Source organism: Lygodium microphyllum, chromosome 4, assembly GCF_053477565.2.
Source record: "Lygodium microphyllum isolate KBCC chromosome 4, Lygodium_microphyllum_v1.1.10, whole genome shotgun sequence".
In the NCBI taxonomy this organism is placed as follows: domain Eukaryota; kingdom Viridiplantae; phylum Streptophyta; class Polypodiopsida; order Schizaeales; family Lygodiaceae; genus Lygodium; species Lygodium microphyllum.
In genome coordinates this window covers 24,661,000-24,675,317 of record NC_141138.1, presented here as the reverse complement: position 1 = coordinate 24,675,317, position 14,318 = coordinate 24,661,000, and positions in this window count along the sequence as shown.

The window sequence follows — 14,318 nt, the reverse complement described above, 5'->3', positions numbered from 1 at the left end:
ACAAATCATGAAGATTTATATTATTGTTGTTGGCTAGAGACGCACTTATGTTCTGATACTACTTGCTGGAGTTGCAAGGAGAATGGAAATTGCACAAAGATGGAGAGAAAGAGAAAGAGAAGATTCTATGTTTGTGGTGCCTCCAATACTTCCCTTATGAGCAACACCTTATTGCCTTATCACTCAAATAACAAAAAAGTGTATATATGTATAGTTGAGGTTAGTGATGGGCAACCAATCACATTGGTCTTTACCCCAAATACTACATTCTACATACAAGGATATGGCCTTAAGAAAAATATATATGAAAAGAAAATAATAGGATTAAAAATGTTTCTTTGCCATTCTAAAGTTTCCTTAGCCTTACCAAGCATGTTCCTTTGACTACTTTAGCTACAACAAGTTGGAGGTGGATTCATTCTTGGAACATTCTTTTCTTATGCATGTTATGATATGATCCCTTTGTAATAGTCTTGGTAGCTTGAGGCTTTCATACTTAGGTAAGCACTTCTCTCCCCCTTGTTGTTTTGAATTCTATAGTTACTCGTAGGGGATTATTTGACCCTTTAGATCTTGGAGCTTCCCACTACATATTCGGTCTCCTTGCTGGGATTATTTTGGCGGTCTAGTTGGGTCATGGAGCTCCCTTGTGCATGAAATACAACCTCAAGATAGTGTGGTCACTTGGTGCAACTCATGTGTTTGTGAGGTCATTCGTTGTGCCACTTGTATTGTTTTCTTTGCATCTTCTTCTTGTTTGGATATGTTATTAGTGCAGGAATAAACACAAAAACCAAGTCCAACCACATGAAATGATGTTTGGTGAAACTTGTTCTTCTAGTTTTGGAAAGAAAACACACTGTTGAACTTAAGGATGGAAATATTAGTACTTTTTCACTCAAACACATTTTAACATGCTTTTAACTAAGCAATTCAAAGTACTTGAAGTGAGGACTAGTTTGATAGGCAGTATGTAGTAGTTATAGCTTTTGCATCCTCCTTTACAATGTCTTGAAAAAAAAAATCTATTTTGGTTTTTTGCTATAGGAGATTCTACTAATCTTTTGGCTCAAGTAAATAGCTACTTTTCTACATCTCCATGCTACAATTGTTAGGGTGCTATTTGGAGGACTAAATGAATTGTTTAGGGAAAATGCTTATTACAATACCTCTTTTTAGCCCATGTTTTTCCTTTCCAAAATACAAATTTGGGTTTGTACCAAAATCATCACTTGGAGAAAAGATTATGAGCTCAAGGAGAAGAAGAGAAGAAGACAGTTTCTTGCTCCACGTCCCTCACACTCTCGTACTCTCAACTCACACATTCTTGTGCATGGAGTTTCTTAGCATGATGGGATGGAGAAGAGAAGATAGCATGCAAAAAGCTTCACACTCCATTTCCCTTAGTCCCTTACAAGCTCTCAACTCACTCTCACTCTCAAGGGAACAATGTAAGAAATCACAAGAAGACAAAGTTTGCACACACATGGATAGCCTTTTCCATTAGTTCTCATCCTTTTTATATAAGAAATTTAGAGCTAGGGTTTCCCCATTTCCCTTGGGCATCCTGGCCCTTTTGTGGGCTTTCTAACTGGTCATAGCTTCTATTCATGCATCTAGACCTTGTACTTTAATTGGAAATCGACTAATACGAATGATAACTTTGAAGTATCAACTGGTTGTTACAATTTTCATGTTGGTAGGAGCATGGCTCTCAAACAAAATAATACTATAAGATGTTACAAAATCACTTCTTCTTCAAAAATTTGTAGCCTCCTTTTCTCTTTGCAATTAACATTATCCCCCCTTCTAAGTGCCAATCCTATGGCAGTTACACCCAAGGTATGTTGCTACTACTAGCAAGAGGATCTAGGAGGGTCTTGGTAAGAAGGGATTGTGTGTTATTTCAAAAGAACTAAGGAGGAGGCACATAGCAGTGGTGTTGAAAAAATTAATGCTTGATAGATTTCTTGAAGAGAGAAGAAGTAGTGATGGCCAATATTGGAGGGGACATTATGGTTATGGGCCATTGATGTTGATGGGTCTTGAAGAGCTTCACAAAACTTGTTAAGTCACTCATGCTCTTCCAATGGGGTATATCTACCTTGTGTAGTGGTTTGTGTGCATGCAAATGAAACTAGGAGTTGAGTCAAATTCCAAGAAATCTTGGAATATTGTCCCACACTTGAGAACCCACTTGTTGAGAGATTGTGGTGCTATCCTATTCTTAGGGTGATAAGAAATCCATAGAATGACTTGTCCTTGATGCACCTGGGATTGTGGCGCTAGGGTCTTGTTACAGCCCCCATGATAGCTCCCCTGATTTATACAGAACACGTAATAAGGCTACAATGTTGTATACAAGAATATAACATATTTCTATAGGCAATGCAAGAAAAGGCCATACCATATCAAGGAATGAACAGAAAACTCTAATGGTACAAAACTATAAGAATACATCATAAATGAACCATAACAACATAATGAAGATAAAAATCAAAGAATATGAATAAGAAATGAAAGAAATATAGAGTTTGTCCCTGGCACCAACTATTAGAAACTTTATATTAGAGAGGAATCCCATCATACATCAACTCGTAAAATGATCAGAAAGGACATATAAAAGACACCCTTTTAGGCCACACCTATAACAACATAAGTAACTACACTTCATATAACATGCTAAGTCTATTCCCATCAAGAAACATCAAAGACTAAGTATAGACCATAATAAGGGTGAGCATAATGTACCAAGCCATGGCTAACACCTAGCACAGCTCGGTGGATGGCTGGGACAAGCATAGCTCAATGGATAATTTGCAGAGCCACGACTCGAGTCATTCACATGTCATAAGATGCCAAATGACTTATCCAAAACTAGACATATCTAATGAGCAAGATAATGAGATGACTTACTTAAAGCCTTCTACCTTGAAGTAAGCCACATAGAGAAATCATGAGTAGAGCTTCTCCAATAGGATATTCATAGCCCCTTAATGCATTTGCATAAGATACAATCATTAAAATGATGGGATACAAAAAGAAATTAATGCTTTAGCCAAAGCATTTCATGAGCTATGAGGCTCATGAACATCATCCATTGATCATGCATGCACTTGACCAAAATTTTCTTCATTGCATTGAGATCCTTTTGCATAAGCATTGATCCCTCAATATCAATTTTCTTGAGCAACCACAGAAATTTCATGCTAAAATATTTCTTACATTGTAGAAGTCCACTCCTAAAAGGCTGATGATGAAATTTCACATATTTGGAGCATCAAACCATATTCATCAACCTATCTCTTCAAGTCCTGCGCTTCATTGTCAATGTAAATCTCTCATTTTCTACATCTCAAGTAGCATAACATTCTTACTATCCTTTTCATCTACAAGCTACTACTATTGTAAAGCATTTACAACATCCAATTTGACTACAGCACTAACCTACATATCAAGCAAAGTTTTATGCAAACTAGTCATCAAAGAACAAGCTTCATTAAGAATTTGTGGTACATGAATTGAAACGGTAGGTTTTTTTGCATCATGTATAAAGTCCTCATCATGCACAACACCTTATTTCTTAGGCATAGATTCTAGATTTACTTTGGAGAATTTAACTTTCTTTTGCATGCCCAAAACCACAACATCTTCATTATGTGTATCTTGCTTGTTTTCATCATTCAACCAATCCAAAAATTCCATATGCATCCTAGAACCAAGGTGATCATCTTGATGTTCTTCATGCATCCTAAAAGCTATACCCAATGGAGTTAAGTGCTTGCATACATGGTTTGCTTCCCTATCCACCAATGCATTCTTATGATTTGCATCATTGTCTTAGACATCAATAACCAATCCATCGACCAACTTGGTCTTCTTAGAAGCATGATGTTTATCCTCTTTTGAAGCATCCCATACAGGTGACCTAACATTGGGACAAAACAACCACATATGTTCACAGAGACTTGCAAGAATAGATCCAATCTGGCTTTTCTATTGTTTCTTCCTCATAGTCGAAACATACACTCCTTGCATCATTTTGTCATGAAGAGTGCCTACCCAACTTGACACTACATTATTTTCACCATACCACAAAATACCATACATATCCTGAGTGATAGTATCTGTCTTGATGAATAGAAGAAACCTCTCCACCATGAACTATTTTATATGTTGTCTTCTTTTGGGGTCCACATTCTGCAAAACATATTGATTTCATGTACCTATTGGTAACTCAAACTCTGCTTGCATTGCTTCTTCTATGCACCTCCAATGCTTTACATCATCATTCAATTCCAATGCAAACACCTCATACAACAAAGAAGGACTAATACCATGTTTTCCACCAAATTTCCATGTGTTACGAAGAATAGCTAACTATTGTGTGGCATGAGGGTTATTAGCCCCGAGTCCCATGAAAGTTCTTCAAATCTCACAAACCTATTTGCAAAAGCCAACCTCTAGTATTGGCTTTAGAAGTGTCCATGTGAAGTATGGAATCTACTAGTGGTGTAGACAACTCACCTTCCTCACTTGAAGCATTCTAACCAACTTTAGGAATGGATTCCCTCTTCTTGGAAGGTGTGATTTTAGGTGGCATGTCTGATTAGTCATCATCATCCGCATCATCATGTTGGTGCTGCTGTCGATTCCTCGTAGCCAAAAACTTTTGCACATTTCCCCCTTACATTTTTAAGTGCGAAGTGCATGAATCCATCATGCATCATGTAAATACAAGATAACTTCCTTTAATGGTTTATAAGATGCAATCCTTTGCATGAGCTTGTATATTTACATATCAGTAATCTAAGATGCATTCGCTAAATTTGTGCAATCAATCCATAAATGTTAATCAACTCGTAATTTAACATGACCATCATGAATTAGATTCAAACCTATACATCTACCTTTCAATTTATACAATTTATACAATGCAAAACTATGATTCTTTTCCATGATAATTATGATCTATCGTTCCATTCACGGGAGAAGACACCGTAGTCATACCTAGTTTTGGAGTGACGAGTTGGTATTTATACTTGATAGTTCATTCGTGTTAGCGGTGGAATCTTTGCCCGAACCCCTTTCTATGGTTGGCGCCTTCCCAGCCTCTTGGGAGAATCTACGTTTGGGGGCCATTATTGAACTTGGAATGCGAGGCTTGATCAAATTTTCTCTCTTCTTGGTGCACTCATTTTTGCAGGAATTTCCTACACTCTGCTTTGAATCTAGCAACCTCTTGCCACGTAGAGGGGTGTGGGATAAACTACTGTTCATTGTGATTTCTTCTCTTTTTATCTTTGCTTTCTTCTTTCTTTCTTTCTCTTTCTCATTCAGTTTCTTTTCTTTTCTTTTCTTCTTCTTCATCTTCACTTTTTTTTTCTTTATGATTACATAGGCAGGACGAGATCTAAGCTTTGTCATCCGAGTTAGGTAGAGAAGAGGGCCTAAGAGACTTATTCAAGAATGGCCAACTGTGCAAGTACCCCTTTGAGGTTCAGGCAGACTTGCAGAGTGGTGGTAGAGAGAAATGGATGATTGTAACACGTAAAGCAGCTATCATTCATATCTTCTAGAAGGGATAAAGAAAACAAATGGAGAAGAGCAACGTGCATATCAGTCGAGCCATGGCGCAATTGTCTATGGTGTTGGGATCAAAGTAGAGGGGTGGAAGGTTGCGTTCTTGTGGAGTGGGATTTTGCCTAAGTAGTATTCTAAGTATCCTAAGGTAATTACATGCAGTAATGTATACAAGATTAGGGCACGAGGAGAAATCATCTACAAAAGACTATAGAGTCATACAGATTTTTTGGGGTGAAGATAAGGGCCTCTTCAGGCTTAGTATAGTTCGCCTTGTAGATTGTGGGGAAGTTGTACCGGCCTAAATTCTTCTTCTTCTTCTTCTCCTCCTCCTCCTCCGCCTAAAATCTTCTTCTTCTTCTTCTTCTTCTCCTCCTCCTCCTCCTCCTCCTCCTCCTCCTCCTCCTCCTCCTCTCTCTCTCTCTCTCTCTCTCTCTCTCTCTCTCTCTCTCTCTCTCTTTGGGATTACAGCAGCATTTATTAGCATTGGATGATTTTTGCATACAGAGAGGCATGATAGTGAACCTTGGTAAAACCAAGGTTCTTATATTCCATACATCAGCTCAGATACGCAGACAGAGTGTTTTCATGGCAGCAGGAGGGAGTATTGAGGTCACTGGATCATATGTATATTTGGGAGTCACCTTTACAGTAGCTTCAGGGACTTTCTTGATGACACAGGCAGCTCGTGACCGCCTCACTAGAGGATACTCAGCATTGGCTCTTATGGAGCGACAGTGTCATCAGGCACATTTCCAGGAGCCCCGCACCAAGGGGTGGCTCTTTGATACTCTAGTCACTCCAGCACTGATGTATGGAGCAGCTATATGGGGGCCAGGCCTTGCCGATTATGTATGGACATTGATGGAGAGACCTCAGGTGATCATGATATCTAGATTGATTCGCAGCAAGGCCTCAGTCCCAGACGACATTGTGCAAGCAGAGCTTGCCACACCGCCCATGCTAGTCGAGGCATTATTTCAGACAGTCTGCTTCCTACAAAGATTTCAGGATATGGACAGAGATCGCATTGCATATAGAGCATATATGGCATCTTAGGAGATGGCTCGAGCGGGGGATACCACATCATGGTATGCATAGACTAGAGCTTGGTTTGACAGACATGGGCTGGACATTGATAGACTCCCACCTCTTCTATATGATACTCAAGCTCCCACTTACGCCCTCTCTCTCTCTGAGAGGAACAGAGTCATCAGACAGGAGATATGGCATATTTATATACAGAGGACATGGGTCAGCCCTGCACAGCCACATTGCCATCGAAGATGGCACATTATTATACACAGTTTTTGAGGATATCAGAGCAGGGATTCATAGAGATTCCGAGATATATGCAGATCTATATGCCACATCAATTGAGAGTTCTTATTGGATAGCTCAGGGTATCATCACATCAGCTTATGATTGAGAGTGGAAGAGCCAGTGGCATCCCGCGGGAGGAGAGGATATGCCCCCTTTGCAGATCAGAGGTGGAGAGTGAGGAGCATTTTGTTCTCAGATGCCCGGCATACTCAGAGTTGAGATCTAGATACACATTGAGCAGCTCACTTCAGGGATGTATGACTGATATGGATCAGACATCATTTGGCTGTTTTCTGGGAGAGGCATGGCACATCAGAGAGCAGAGCATACAGTGGGTCCCAATCAGAGAGGGGCCCACCTAGACGACTATTACATAGTTCTTTCAGACAGACAGAGTGAGAGCTACTGTACCAGCCTCCAGCCAAACTTCCGGGCTCACACTACAGCAGGTTGAGGACCAGCGTACCCTATGCCGCACGAGGATCCGTGGGTTTCGGACCCCACAGCCACACCGACAGGAGATCCGGAGGATTCTTGATCTACATCGACAGCAGACTGAGATCCGACGACACTCGACACATTGGATCTCAGATCTCCAATTTGCTCTTTCTCCACCGCCGATGTACCACATCCTGCATCCAAGAGGGATCACCTGCTATTAGCGACTTCGACGACTGCTACTACATCGCAGGATAGTATATCTCCCTGCATCTGTTACATATACACATCGCACCACTTTATCAGAGCCGACAATTGTTCCCCTATCACAGCCGACATTTGTTCCCCTTTTGTAGCCATTATCTGGAGTACTAGAGCTACATACGCACATACACATACACATACACGACACTTATCACACTCACAGCACCGTATTTTCAGTTTCCAATTTTAGCTTTTCATTCAGCACATTTATTTTGGATAGCTGGACCTCATCAATTGTATCACAGTTTGTCTCATAGGCCAGTTTTGGTCTTTAGAAGACGTTAACATAACTTTCTCTCTTTCTCTCTCCCCCCCTATGTAGATTGACGGAGGGAGGGCAGGTGGTATTGATATTTGTTTCAAGGAGGGGGGGGGTTTATAGGGAGAAGGAGGGTTATTTATGGGGGTGGCATGATGGAGCCCCTCTCCTCCACTTAGGAGGCCAGATAGGCCCGCCGCCATTCAGCCTATGTTTTGGGGGGAGAATGAGATAGTTGGGGGCAGGGGGTGGCACACATGTGCCCCTCCTCCCCATCATCATTGTCATCTTTGTATTCATCGATGCCTTCGTCATCAATGCCATCTTCTACTACTTCCCCTCCCTACCACCAGCTAGTGGCTTTGACAGGGGGAAGGTTTAAAAAAATCAAATAATTTTAATTCTTTAGGGGGGTCCTATGGGACACGAGGGGGGTTATTACATCCTTCCCCCCCTTAAGGGATCAAAATGTCCTCATCTTGAAAGGAATTGGGGGTATTGTTAGTTGAGAGTACTCTCATCAATCCATGTGGCATCTTCTTATGGATGGTCCTTCCACTGGATGAGGTACTCTATGAGAGTTCTACTCCTCAATCACCTCTCTCGAATGTCTAGGATTCTATCTAGCCAGAGCTCAAGGACTCCTTGGCTTGGCATTACAACTTATTGATCATTGAGTACATGGCTAGGATTGGATACATATTTCTTTAGTAGGCTAACATGAAATACATTAAGAACATTTACATTCTCGAAGAGTTGGAGTTTGTAGGCATTGGGCCCTAGGCACTTAAGGATCCTATAGGGCCCGCAATACCTTGAACTTAGCTTTTTAAACTCTCCCAATGATAAGGAGACCTTCTTGGGACGTTCACAAATAAAAACCTTCTCTCCTTCTTTGAAGAGCCGCTCTTGTCTATTCATATATCCATAGGATTTCTGCCTAACCTTGGTGGCTCTAATGTCTTGTCTGATGGCCTTGACCTGCTCATCCATTTCCTCTAGCATTTTCTTGGAATCCTCTACCCTTAAGATAGGATCTAAAAAATTCAACGAAATATGACACTCATGCCCATACAGTGCTTGAAAAGGTGTCATCTGAGTGCTTTGCTGGTAAGAAGTATTATATACAAACTCTATCAATGGTAGATATTGGATCCATTTCTTGGGTTCATGACAACAATATGCTCTAAGAATATATTCAATGACTTGGTTGACTCTCTTCATTTGGCCATCAATTTGAGGGTGATAGGCTGTACTGAAATAGAGTTGAGTCCCAATGGCCTCAAATATCCCTCTCTAGAAGTGAGCTATGAATAGGGAGCCATGGTCACTAGTGATCCTTCTGGGCAATCCATGGAGTCTGACTATCTCCTTGATGAATAATCTGGCAATGTCTGAAGCTTAATAGTTTGTCTTGACTGGAATAAAATATGCAACCTTGGTGAGCATATCTACTATAACCATAATTGAATTGTGTCCTCCTTGAACTGAAGGTAACCCAACAACAAAGTGCATGCCGATAAATTTCCACTTCATTTGATGAATGTCAAGAGGTTGCAGCTTCCCAAGCATCTTGACATGCTTTGCCTTAATGCACTGGCAAGACAAACATTCTGTGACATATTTGAGTACATCTCCCTTAATATTTCCTAATGGTAGCTCTTCCTGATTGTGTTGAGGGTCTTAACATATTTGGGATGGCCTAAAAAAGGGGAGTCATGTGCTTCCCAGAGTATTCTCTATTTGAGTTACTTGCTTGAGGGAATGCATAATCTTGTCCTAAAATAAAAAAGTCCCCCATTGACAGAGAACTCTTGATACTTGATCTTGAGTCTAGGGTTTTGGTCATTTTCCAAAATCTCCTTTATCATCTTCAGACATACTGGGTGCTGGCTTCTTCCTTAGCTAATTCAAGGATAGGGTTACTAGAAATTGACACCATAGTTGCTAATGATTCCGTATTGATGGTTTCTCCATAATAAGAGAGTTGAGGAATGCCTTGCAACTTAAAGCATCAGCGAGACCGCATTCTCTTTACAAGGCCTATACCTAATCTTAAAGTCATATTCTTGCAGAACCTCAATCCATTGATGTTGTCTCATATTGAGGTCCAGCCTAGGTGATGATCCATTTGAGGCTCTTGTGGTCCGTGACCAAAGAGAGCTTGTTGCCAGGCAAATAGTGTCACCAAAGTTTGAGAGCATGAATATCTGCTAGCAGCTCTAGGTGATGAGTAATATAATTCCTCTCATGGGTTTTTAGCTTCCTCAAAGAATATGCTATAGGATGACCTTCTTGCATTAGTACACAGCCTAGTGCAAGTGATCTAGCATCCATGACAACTTCGAATTCCCTGCTCAAGTCAGGGAGTTTCAGAATTGGTGTTGTCACTAAGCTATGCTTGAGTTGATCAAAACTTGATTATTCGGCAAGCGTCCACACTATGGAAACCTTTCTTTTTAGTAGGTTTGTGAGGGGTGTTGCAATTAAGGCATAGTCCTTAATGAAGATCCTATACCATCCTGTTAGGCCAAGGAAACTACACACTTCATTGACAGTGGTTGGCGGAGGCCACTCTCGAATATCCTTGACCTTTGTAGGGTCTACAAAGATTCCTTCTTTTGACACAATAAATCCAAGATATTTCATTTGTCTCTTGAGGAAGGCACACTTTTTCTTCTTAGCATAGAGCTTGTGTGTCCTCATGGTCTCACAGATGATGTGATCTTGGGGTTCATGATCCTCCTCTTCCTTAGAATAAACCAAGGTGTCATCAAAGAAGACAAGTACAAAATCATCAAGATATGGTCTAAAAATGTATTGCATTAGCCTATTAAATGTGGTAGGGACATTAGTCAATCCAAAGGACATTACTATGAATTCAAAATGACCATATCTGGTATTGAATGTCATCTTAGGAATATCCTCATCCTTGACACGAATCTAGTAGTATCCTGACCTCAAATCAATTTTAGAGAAGATTTTTGCTCCTTGCAACTGATCAAGTAACTCGTCTATCCTTGGGATAGGATATTTATTCTTGATGGTTACTTGGTTTAGTCCTTTATAATCAATGCAAAGGCAGAGTGCTCTATCCTTGTTCTTCTAGAACAAGATTGGAGCCCCCCAAGGAGAACTGTTGGGCGTATGTACCCTTGGTCCAATAGCTATTTGAGTTGTTCTTTAAACTCAATAGCTTCAAGAATGGACATCTTGTAGGGCCTTTTTGCAACTAGTGCAGCACTTGGTATTAGCTTAATCTGGTGATCCACTTCCCTAGGTAGTGGTAATTCTGTCAATTCTTTTGGGAATACATCTGCATACTCTTTTAACCATGACAGTTCTTCATTGGAGTCCTCTACTTGTTTCGGCTTGTTTAGTTTGATCAAATAGACGAGTAATCATTTTCTTATCCCTTGAGCTATCCGCGTTGCCTTGGCTAGCTGGATCCTTGGTTTACCAGCTTCTCCTTGAGTTGTAACTAACTCGCATTTAGGATTCTGAAAGGAGACTTGGCCATTCCCATAATGGATGTGAGTATCGTTGGGGACTAGCTAATCCATCTCGAGTAGGTACTCATGGACCCCTAAATTCATTACCTTGAACTTAACAGATGTGGGCCCTTTTTTGAAGAGAAATTCCACCTTGGCAATTTGTCTTGTGTGCAAGTAATTTCTCGCCAAGTTAGTAGTTTGACAAGAAAAGTAGGTGCAGCTACAGTGGCTATCCCTAACCTTCTTGCACAAGCTGGTGAAATGAAAGAATGAGTACTGCCACAATCAATCAGGGTTTTGAATTTCTTACCTTGGTAATCCCATGGAGTTTGGATCACCGAAAATTTGCGATTCGGCCCCTTTTTATAGAGAGCGGTATGAACTGATGTCCTCTCAATCTCAGCTTCCATGGACGGCGGGTCTTCTTCTTCGTTGATTTCCTTAATGGTGATATCGGAAGTTTTTTCACTTCCCATTGCTACACAACCTCGGCCACGGGTAGCCCTGGCTTGCCCATCAAATTTTCCTTGATGATGATCTTTGCCAAGTTTGGGACATTCTCTTTTGAAGTGCTCATGTTCCTTGTAGTAAAAAAAACATAGACTTTGATCGTTTCTTTCAGTGGGGACAAAGTCACTAATTGCATTTGCCTTTGACTTCTTCCGTTGGCCTTGAATCTATACTTGCACCCTTTTATATTGAGCCTTCAACATCCCTAGATTGTTGTCTTTGTGAGACCAGAGTCTATTATTCCTGGACTTTGGCTGTTGGACTTCTTAGGCAATGGGTCCCACTCTTATCAATGCATCTTGTAAATACGAAGGACGTATTGATTCCAATCGAGTGTTTATTGGTGGATTCAACCCATCATAGTACTCCAAGACTTGTTGGGAAATACTCATATCGGGGTGTATTTTAGCAAGGAGACAAATTTTGAGTAGTATGCCTCCAAAGATAGGCCCAACTGTTCAACTTAAAGAACTCATTCATCCTCTGAGTTTCGTATGCAGCTACCATGTAAGCATGTACCTTCCCTGTACTGCTTCTTTTAGTTTAACCCAAGTTATCGTACTTTCCAGGATTGCTTGATCTTTACACCACTACTTCCACAAAAGCCTAGCTTCGCCGGTGAGTTTGAGCTTGGCAATCATAGCCTGGTTTGCAAGTGCTATTATTGCTGCACTAAAGTAATCCTCCATGGATTCAATCCATACTTTGGGATCGGCTTCAACAATCTTTCCTTTCTCGTCGAATTTTGGTGGTTTGATTTTTTGAGAAGAAACTTCTTCTCTTGTGCCTTTATGCGGGAATAAAATTCTGATTCTGTGTTTGGGGTTGTATATGGTTTCAATTTAAACTTTCGAGTTAAGATTGCATTTACACATCTCTTCATAACTTATCTTAATGCGCAGATTATTTTTCATCAATACTGTGCAAGAAGATATATAATCATAAAATTCTTATTTATCCATAAAGAAGCATAAGCCTCAAGTACAATTATTCTGGGATAGATAGAGATAGGCTGGGATGATTTTTATTTCGAGAGATACATCAGTGCTAGGCTAGCAATTCCTTATTGGATTCAGCTACAGGAACAAAATAATAATATGAGTTTGGAAAATGGATTCTCAAGAAGTGGTACCTCATGGGAAGTTCAGGAAATCCCCGTTTTTTATAGCCATGACTTTTGTTTCACCCCATTACTTTAATTCTATTTTCTAGCATAACTTTGACCACCTCCTCATAGATGTAGTGAGTCTGTTCTACTTGCTAGCACCCGATGTGTAGGATCGAGTTCACATGTGCCTCATGGAAGATACATAACTTAATAACCTTCAAGTCCTCCAACCAGTTGGCATCTATGTAGCAGTAACCTGCAGTCCAAGTCCAATACCTTTTTGCATATGGCGATAAGGGTTGTAAAGCCAATCTAGGATCCCCATCATGTCCATTCTTCTATGATAACTTGAAGAGTTCATAGCAGTCCTGAACATGATATGAAATATGAGAAACCTGCTCCATGCCTTGTGGGTTTGGAAGCAGCAACAATCCAGAAGTGAGTAAAAGGAAAAAAATATTATTTTCTAATGAAAACATCACTTCACTCTTCTTGATTTATTCTTATCTTAATTATTTTATTTGTTGGTTTGCTCTGATACCAACTGTAACGTGTCCAATCCTTGATACATTTTAGTAGTCCAATCTAAAAGATAGTGCCTGGCACTCCCATGGAATGTCACAGGGTTTGTCGAATAGCAAATCTGGAGTCTACTCCGCAACGAAGGGTATCGACCAACCCTGTTAGGATCGACCTAAATTTTTTTGGGACACGGTCAGCCTTTTAGCATCGGTCTTCAGATGATCTACTTTGCGCAGAGCATCTAAACCGAGGTGAACTCATGTCGCACTTGGTTCAAAGAGAATGGGAAACGAGAGGGATGCATCGGTCAACCTCTCTACCCGTAGGGTAAAATCTCATTCCGGTCCCCTAAAATGATATGAGACAGCGTTCTACCCTATATTATCTAAGGTTAATACGTCATCACAATTTGAATGTTGAGAAGCCTGCTACTTCTCTAGGACCACCCTACCGTAGGACAAGATCGCCATTAGGGTTCTGTCCACCCCCTCCCCTTGATAGCTTTAGTTTCTACTTACCTAAGGCACATTAGTGGTAACACATACAAGCAGCTTCCTTAATTAGCTCGTTAGCCCCATGTTCCTTTACGTAATTTTATGCACTGGCAAAAAAATAGTTCGGACAAAATCCTTGAAAGGTAAACTTTATATTAACATTTCAACTAAGATACAAGTCCTGTCCAAAAGGATGATTCTCGTAATCCGTGAGGATGCATCTTATTTTCCTCCAAGTTTCTTCCTTGCACTAGTAGCAGGGCCTCCCGAATCCATCTCGAGTTACACAAACCATTTGATTAGGATACAGAGGCAGAGGATTT